The following is a 9,961-nucleotide window of genomic DNA, read 5'->3' on the forward strand; positions in this document are numbered from 1 at the left end:
GTGTTTTAATCCTTGGGCCAAAAATATTATAAAACTACAATTACAAAAAATAATAATCAATTATTTTTATATATAATAAAGACAAACTATTATATAACACTTGTTTAGAATATATAAATAAATTTAATATTTTTTTTTTTTTAAATTAAAATTTCACAATTTTTTATTAAACACTGTAAATTGTTGGAAAACATTAATACTTCTAACCACCCTCTACATTTAATGCATAGTTTAGTTTTTTCTCGAGAATTCACGAGGAAGTTTGGAGAGTTAGATAGCTTCCTGAAGAAGCCACAGATAACTGTAAATTGTTGGAAAACATTAATACTTCTAACCACCCTCTACATTTAATGCATAGTTTAGTTTTTTCTCGAGAATTCACGAGGAAGTTTGGAAAGTTAGATAGCTTCCTGAAGAAGCCAGAGTGACTTGAGAACCTTCTCTGCAGTATTTAAAAGCCCTCTTTGGCAATCGAATGAGTAAGATTTGCGTGTTGTGTTCAATTAATTTTCTGCTTTCTCTAATTTGGTATCAGAGCCTCGTTTAGCGTTGAGCTTTGAGAGGGTGAGGTGTCAGGTCTCTCTCTGAGCTTTTGTGAGACCTGTGTGCTGAAAATTTTGAATTTTGTTGCTGAGGAATGTTGCAAGGAGTGTTACAGAGCGTCTGTTGCATAGTGACCATGTGCATCACATTAAGTTGCAGAGCTTGTGTTGCATAGTGACCGTGTGCAGCACATTAAGTTGCAGAGCTTGTGTTGTAGAGTGACCGTGCAACACATTAAGTTGTAGAGTTTCAGTGTTGCAAACCGTGTGCAGCACATAAGTTTCAGAGCATTCGTGCTGCAGAGTGACCGAAAGTTTGAGAGCGCCGCTGGAGGAAGGAGCCAGGAGAAACATGCCGCGATTGAGAGAGCCGCTTGTTGAAGGATCTTGGAAAGAGACCATCGTTGTAGAAACATAGTTGTTGAATGGATTAGAAAAGATGGTTGTTGAATGGATTATCGCTGATCCTTTTTTAGTGGTGCTCTTAAATATTCTTATGTGAAGTTAAAAATCTGTTAAATAATTTCTTATGGCGTTTTCATTGAGCGTGAATTATGTGGAAAAATTCGTTGTGGCATGTTCGTTTTGAGATAGGAGTCTTTGGTAAAATCATGGTGCTTTGTTGAAGTTGGCATTTGAAGAATAGTTGCGGTCAAGTATCAAGTAAAAAAAAGGAAATAGTTACTAGCTTCAAGTTTGAAATAACTTAGTTTGTGGTGGTTGTGCCTAAGTGGGTTTATTTTTAAATGATATTTTGTTTTTTTTTTTTTAATGAAGTTTTTAGAGATATATGAGCAGTGTAATTATAAAAGTTATGGAGTGGTGAAATTTGGGTCTGTTTTTTAATGTATTTAAAGATAAATAAATTAAAAAAAGGAAGGGAGAATTAAAAGAAAATAATAATAATAATAAGAGTTTTTTTTTTTTTTTTTTTTTTAATTGGAGGGTAGCCATATTATCCAAATAATATTGGATAAAATTTTATGACTTATGTTTGAGGGTTTTATTTGTGAAAATTTATATTTTTTGGTGGTTAGTACTTGGGGAAAATAAGTAACATGGCCAATGTATTGGCAGAATCTTATTTATCTGACTTTAACAAGTTACATGGTGAAAATTATGCAAATTGGAAGTTTGCGTTGCAAACTTTAATGGAAGGCTATAATATATGGACAATTGTGTCTGGAGATGAAGTTAATCCAGTATCCCCTCAAGCCACAGATGTTGTAATTCAATATTGGGAGCGACGGGAAAACAAAGCAAAGGTGCTTTTGCGGATGTCCGTTAAGGACAACATTATTCCACACATTAAAGAGTGCAAAACATCCAAGGAGACATGGGAGAGTCTCAAAATTTTGTATGAGACAAAGACTAAAAATCAAATATTGTATTTAAAGAGTAAGCTTCTTTCAATTAAGATGGAAGAAAATGAAAGTGTCAGTAATTTTATTTCTAGAATTAAGGATCTAAAGGATAAATTAGGTGACATTGGTGAAACAATATCTAGTACAGACTTGGTTACTGTGACATTAAATGGAATGCTTGATGAATATCAAATATTTATCACCGGTCTTTCAGCTAGAGAGAAGGCTCCTACTTTTTATGAGTTGGCAGGTATACTTATGCAAGAATAAGAGTGGAGAAGAAGCCTCAAACAAAAATATCCCAATTCAGATTTAGCATTGATGGCTAAAGGGAAGCACTTGTTCAAAGGCAAACACTGAGAGAAAATAAAGGGAGAAAGCCACAGGTAAAATCATTTCAAGGTACACATTTACCAAGGGGAAATGACAAATCAAGTAGAGATGATGTGTGTTATTACTGTGGAAAACCTGGTCATTTTGCTAAGAATTGCTTGAAAATAAGGCCTAATCAATTTAAACAAAGAATGCATTTAGGTAATTATGTTGATAGAGATGAAGCAATTAGTCATGACTTTAGCAATCTTAAATTTTTTGTGTCCAATGTTGCTTTATCAGGAGAAACTGATGATGATAATGCTTGGTTTATAGATTTTGGTGCATAAATCCACATGTCATGCAAAAGAGATTGGTTTGATAGTTGTCATGGGGTTAATAAACTATGGTCGACACATCTATTTAGGAGATAATAGATCACATGAAATTAAAGGATATGGTGATATAAGTGCTATGATTCCTAATGGATAAGAAAAACAAATTCAAAATGCGGTGTATGTTCCAAGATTAAAGAAGAACTTAATTTCGGTCTCTACTATTACAAATCAACATTTAAAAGTTGAATTTGTGAAATCACATAGTTTGGTAAAGGATGTGCAGGACAACTACAAGGTTGTTTCAAAAGGAATGAGAGTTGGAGGATTATACAAGTTGGATGTAATGAAGAATGGACATCAAGCTTTGGCTTCAACAGGCATGTGAAATATAGAGCTTTGGCATCAAAGGTATGGACACTTAAATCATAATGACCTAATGTTACTACAAAAGAAATTTATGGTAGAAAGCCTTCCAAATAATAAGGGTGAACACTGGTTGTGCACTAGGAAAACAACATATGGAATAATTTCATGTGCGTGAAAATAGAAGAAACGTGAAATACTTGAACTAGTGCATACTGATGTATGTGGTCCAATGCAAACTAAGTCACTTGGTGGAGCATATTACTTTCTTATATTTATTGATGAAAGCACTAGATATGCCTGGGTGTGCTTGATAAGAAACAAAAGTGATGTGTTTGAATACTTTAAAGAATTCAAGAGTATGGTTGAAAATCAAACAGGAAAAAGCATTAAAATTCTTCGATTAGCTAAAGGTGGTGAGTACACTTCAGGAGCTTTGATCAAATATTACAAAAAAAAACGAATTATGCAACAATTTACAGTACCACATACACCTCAGGAAAATAGAGTAGCTGAGAGAAAGAATAGAACATTAGTTGAATGTGCTCATAATATGTTAAAAAGTAAAGGACTTTCTAACAGTTTTTGGGCTGAAGCCATCAACAGAGCTGCATATCTTAAAAATAGAAGCCCTACTAAGTATCTTGAGCACAAAACGCCATTTGAAGCATTTTATGGTTTTAAACCTAAAGTTAGTCATTTCAGGATATTTGGATGCAAGGCCTTTGCTCATATTCCTAAAGAGAATAGGAGAAAGTTAGATGCCAAAGCCATGAAATGCATTTTTATTGGATATTGTACTAATCAAAAAGCATATAAAATGTATGATCAAAGTACTCACAAGGTCTTTGCAAGTAGAGATGTTATATTTCATGAGCATGCAGATAAACAAATAAAGGAAGATGAACGTAATGTATGGCGGCCTCCTTATGACATCTTTAAGTAAGAAGAAAAAGTTGTGGAATAAACTCAAGCTCAAGAAAACATGGACATTCTAGAAGACATACCAAGAAGTCAAAGCCCATAAAGAAGCGATGGAGGCACTCCACAGAGAAGAAGAAGAGAAGGTACTCCACAGTATAATGAACCTCTAAGAAGGTCAACATGACAGATTCAAACCACTATCAGATATAAATATTATGCTTTAATGTCTCAAGTAATGATTGTTTTTGAGCCCTTAAATTATGAACAAGCTAAAAATCATAAAGAATGGATGGAAGCTATGAAAGAAGAATATGTCTCTATAATGAAAAATGAAACTTGGGAATTAACAAAATTACCTGAAAATAAAGTTCCTATAGGATCAAAATGGTTGTACAAGAGAAAATTTAATGCAGATGGTAGCATAGACAAGTATAAGGAAAGATTGGTTGCAAAAGGTTATTCACAAAAAGAAGGTATAGATTATGAAGATACCTTTGCTTCGGTTGCAAAAATGAATACAATCAGAATAATGATAACATTAGCAACTAAATATGATTGGAAACTATATCAATTACATGTGAAGTCATCTTTTATAAATGGTGAATTAAAAGAGAAGCTTTATCTTGTTCAACTAGAAGGATTTGTAAAGAAGGGACAAAAACATCTTGTATGCAAGTTAAAAAAGGCCTTATATGGACTAAAACAAGCACCCAGATCTTGGAATGAGAAAATCGACAAATTCTTCTTTCAACAAGGATTTAACAAAAGCAAAAATGATCCTAATTTGTATGTTAAGACAGATAGAAATGGGGATATAGTATTACTCTCTATATATGTTGATGATCTAATAATAACAGGGAGCATTGATAAATTGATTAAAGATATAAAAATGAAGTTATCACATGAATTTGAGATGAAGGATCTTAATCACACAAAGAAAATATACAAATGAAGTAATAAAGAGATTTCATATGAATGGATGTAAAGCAGTGAGTACTCCATTGGAACAAAATATCAAATTGAGAAGTGAAGATGAAACAAAAGAGGTGAATGGAACATTGTATCAACAATTAGTGGGAAGTCTGAATTATCTCACTACCACTAGACCAGACATTGCTTATGTAGTAAGCATACTTATTCAATTCATGGCTAAGCCTCATGAAAGCCATTGGTTAGCTGCAAAAATGGTCCTTCGATATTTAAAGGGAACTATCAATTTTTGTATTGAATATACTAATGCTTGTAATGTTGAATTGACAGGTCATTCTGATTCTGACTGGGCTAGAAATCTAGATGACAGGAAATCCACCAATGGATACGTCTTTAATATAGGATCCGAAGCTATATCATGGAGCAGTAAGAAACAAGCAACAATTTCCTTGTTATCAACTAAAGCAAAGTATAAAGCATTACATAGTGCTACCTGTATAGCTATATGGCTTAGAATACTACTTGAAGATGTTGGTGAAGGTCAACAAGAGCCTACAGTGATAAGATTTGATAATCAAAGTACCATCAAATTGGGGAACAATCCTGTATGTCATGCAAGGTCAAAGCATATAGATACACAATATCATTACAATCATTACAATCATGGATAAACATTAAGACTAAACATATGCCGAGCATATTCTCTTGAGAATCAATCTAAACCTTAAATAAAAACAAAAAATCAATAAATCCTCTTCTACTTGAAAAAATAAATTAAAAAATCACTAAATCTTCATCACCTTATTTAAAAAAATAAAAAATAAAAATAAAATTCTCATCTACTCAAATTGTAAATTCCTAAAATTCTCATCTACTCAAATTGTAAACTCAAATTGTAAATTCCTGATCAAATTAAGATAAACAAACTGATTTAGAAATAAATTTCCGTTAAAAAATCTGAACTAAACAACTTTACTTATCATTTTTATTAGATTCTCATCTATTTTAAAAATTCCTACTTAAATTAAGATAAAATATGTGAATACTTCACGACATATTATTATATTCACCAAGAGAGATGGATTTCCCTTTGCTAAATAATAATAATAAAAAAAATATCATAGATTTTAGAAATTCCTAATCAAATTAAGAGTGTGAATCACGACCGAACATTTTGATGCAATTCTTTATTTTCCAAGGGGTTGCATTTTCATAACTCTGTCAATGTATTTTAAGAGAGACACTTCGGAACGACGATTGAATCCCCCGGTCCGTTGGTGGCGCAGTTTTATATTACATTCCTATGTATCAATCAATCACGAAGAAATTCCATGGCAGACTCAACAAGGGATTGAATGGGAAGGCGGTGCCTGCTCAAACCCATACTGCTGGAGAATGTACTGTAACTCTCCAACTCCGACGTCGTCTCCAGCACTCCCTTCAAAGCCACCTCCAATTCTGACCTCATTACTATTGCTGCTCTGTCCATCTGCATAACACCGATCAGAAGCTCGATGCTAAATCTCCTGATACTCGGAAACTCCTTTGAAGGACGAGGGTGCCTCCGGAAGACCTCCACCAATTCCGAAACCAATGATCTATTTGTTACAGCCATCCATTCTGTGAAGACACGATCGAAATCCGATTTGGACATAAGCTTGACGATCTGAGCAGCCAGTCCTATGGCGGCTTCCTGGTGCGTGCCCCGTTTCTCTATTGAGGACTTCACAACCTGAAAAAGTATAACAAAAAAGCTTTGGTGGATTGTATCGAAATTAATTTGGGGATTGACGTTTTGATAACAGTACTATACCTGAGCTACAATAGCTGTGACTTCGCACAATCAGCGTAATCTGTTTCAGTGTATGAACACAGATTCCGAAGAATTCTCGCTGCATGTATCCCCTGAATCTCGTCATCCAGCACAGAGATCAGCGTTACGATTATATTGGGGTCATATTTGCTTAGACCCTGTAACTTAAGGCTGATGATTCTTCGGCAGTTGTGTTTACTTTCAAGAGAAAGAAGAGCCAGGGCCTCTCCTGCCTTGCTCACCAGCTTCGTCATCGTCGCAACGTACTGGACTCCACTAATATCACTCCTCTCCCAAAAAACATGGAGAAGAGATGACGCAAAACTCCACCAGTACTCCCTATGCTCTCTCGCCCCGCATCGTCCAGTGCAAGACTGGTCAGCGTGTCGATAGCCAGGATTTGCAGAGCAGGCGTCGATACTTCTCTGTATTCGAGAATGTCTCTGAGATTGCTTATGGCAAAGACTATCTCACAGATCTCTTTCTTTAGAATCTTCCCCGTGAAGCCTGTACTGCTTGTCAACATTCTGACGAGCTGCAGAGCGAGCTTGACAGTCTTGATTTCTGATGCCGGGGTGTTTGGATTTATCTCTGCGAGGCCTATAATCTTTGGAAGAAGTTCTTTGCTGCCTCCAACTTTAGCGCAGTTGACATGATCTTTAGCCAAACTTTTCAGTATCCGAAGCCCCAAAAGAGTGAAAAACGAGTATTCGTATTCACTGAAGCAGATTACCCCGTATCCCAGTACTGCCTGCGCAGATTACTCGTCTTGGCAAAATCACTCGAATGGATTTCGATCTGCTTGCTATCATACAACAAAGAGGCTATGGACTCCATGGACCCCGCGATGGCTGCTACTCGAATGCAATTCCGGTTTGTCCTCACCAATTTGGTGATGATCTCCGCAGCCGCTCTCCGAATCTCCTGCTCGTGATGGTTACTCCAATTGAGCATCTCAATCAGCCTCTCCACCACGTCGCTCATGGTTCCGATTGCCCTCAACGTCTCTTCCGAGAATCGATCACTGTTAACAAGCGCACGCAGGATCTGCGTCCCCGTTTGCTGCCCATGGCCCCCGTCGGACTGCAGCAGCAGCTCTACACTGTATGTCACGAAATCCATCTTCAGCCCGTCGAAAACACTTTCTTTGATGCACTGAGAATACGCGTCATAGAAAAAGCGGCGGACGGTGTGGAGCTCAGACGCGTCGAAGCCGTATTCTTCGTTGACTTCGGTGAGCAGTTTCATTGCGACGATCTTCCGTTGCCAGTAGGCTTTCTCCAGCAGAAACAAAAGAGCTTCCGCCAGGGCCACACCGTAGAAAATGTTAAGCGCAATTTTCCAATTATTCGTATCTTCATTGCCCACAACATGGTCGAAGTTCTGCCTGCTTAGCCGATAGACAGACAAGATGACGCATGTAGAAGCCGCAAACAATTGCAGCCAGAAGAGCAACTTGCTGACATTTTTTGATATGGAGAGCCACCCGGTATAAGGCACCAATTGAACCTTGGACGTAGACCATGTTCTCTTCAAAAATCCGTGTTCATCCACACCTGCACTATGCTCTTCAGATGACCGACCATTTTCTTCTACACGCCGGCCCCGGCTCGGATTTGACTTATCAAGGAAATATGTGCAACAGAGCCTTAATATAGACGTGCCGCCGTTATAGAATCTGTTGCTCATGCGTCTAGCGTCGTCTCTGAGAGTAGCCATGGACAGCGTCGTCTCGTGTTGCCACTCAAGCTCGCGGTTGCGGCTAAAGATTCGAGCGCCTTCTATCAACAATATAATAGTCACGAAGTAGATGTCCGGCGTGTCTAAGACTACCGCGTAACCTCCAAGGATAACGACTGTGGCCCAGACGAAGGCAATGGTTCCGAGCCCGGTGGCGGCTTTCTCTAGAATAGCAAGCCTGAAGGCAATTAAAGTAAGTTTCTTCTCGGGCGCTGCCGCCTTAGAAGACGTGATCATGTCCAGACCACACCCCTCGGGCCTTCTGGTCCGGCTTATCTCTTCAGAATCTCCATGGCCGCCCGGGTAATAGCTGCTGCGGCTGCTGCTCGTAGACTGGCTTGTTTCCGTTCTTTCTAACCGCGGTTTGAAAGGCGAAACCCGTTTACGATTGCCGTCTGGTCCTGGTGAAGTAGCCATTACTATATCCAGTCGGACGCTCCTTTCTGCGTCCTCGGTGCTATTTTCTCCAACTCGTGTTTGCATTCGGAAAATCTTTCAAATTGTGGAAAATATTTGAATGGGAGAACAACTATCCTACTATTCAATTTATCCGTTTGCTCCATCGGTGTGTACTTTATTGTTTTTTATTTTATTTCCACGGGTGTATAAGAGGTGTGATTGGTTTCTTGTGGCTTGTTACATTCATGTGCCAGACATGGCGAGGAGTTCTTTAATTTACATCGAAGACTTGGGTCGATGCTCGTGTTCTTTAATTTACATCGAAGACTTCTTTTTTTTAAAAATATTTTATTTACGTCATATCGTAGTTCTTTAACTTACATCGATTTTTTATTTTTATTTTTAAATAGTATTTTATTTATCCCCTGCACACTTATATTGTAGTTTACCACGTATCCTAATGAGCAGGTCATTTCCCCTTTAATTTCAACTGCTGGGCATTCAATCTTACCCAAACACTTCCTCACATGGAGGGATTCACCAACTGCTTCTGATGCAGTTCCATACACAACAAAATAGTCTTCCTCTTAATAGAGGGATTAACCTGAAACTGTGCTTAAGAGCACCTTCCTCATGACAGAGGGATTCACCTGTTACTATGCTGAAAAGCATCATCCTCTTGATAGAGGGATTCACTAATGACAATGTGCTGAAAAGCACCTTCCTCTTTAACAGAGGGTTTCACCAAATGACTGCTTCAAGTGCAGTTCCAAAACAAACATTCATTGCACTGCTGTGTGTGCAAACTCATTACAATGTTCTTTTATGCTGCTGCATATTCTCTGCTGCACTGTTGTGCCATCTTCTTTGTTGCGTCTACCCCACACTGCTGTGTCTACACTTGCACTGCTTGTGCACTTTTCAAAGACAAAATACTCTGTCTTTTCTGGAACAATTACACTGTCCCAATTTACAAATTTACACTGCTGTTGCATATATTGCATTTCGATTCAATGAACAACACATTCATTACAGTTACATATACTGCTGTAAAAAAAATTTCTTTTACATGTGCTGTTGTCCATTACCTTTCATTTCTTCAACAAAACTTCATGCTGCTGCATTTTCTTATTTGCATTGCTGTCTGCTTCTCCTTCTTGCCATCACGCTGCTGCCCATAACTTCTTGCTGCTCCATTGCCTCTGCAATTTGCACTGTCGCTGCCTTTTGTTTCAT

At 37.6% G+C, this 9,961-nt stretch overlaps 1 pseudogene; it reads right to left on the reverse strand.

The window, feature by feature from the left end:
- Nucleotides 1-6,085: 6,085 nt before the first annotated feature.
- On the reverse strand, nucleotides 6,086-7,708 carry LOC149230870 (uncharacterized; annotated as a pseudogene).
- Between the last annotated feature and the right edge of the window lie 2,253 nt (nucleotides 7,709-9,961).

The sequence above is a fragment of the Pinus tabuliformis genome, chromosome J, assembly GCF_031772625.1.
Source record: "Pinus tabuliformis cultivar Carrire ecotype Pingquan chromosome J, CPIR1, whole genome shotgun sequence".
NCBI lineage: Eukaryota > Viridiplantae > Streptophyta > Pinopsida > Pinales > Pinaceae > Pinus > Pinus tabuliformis.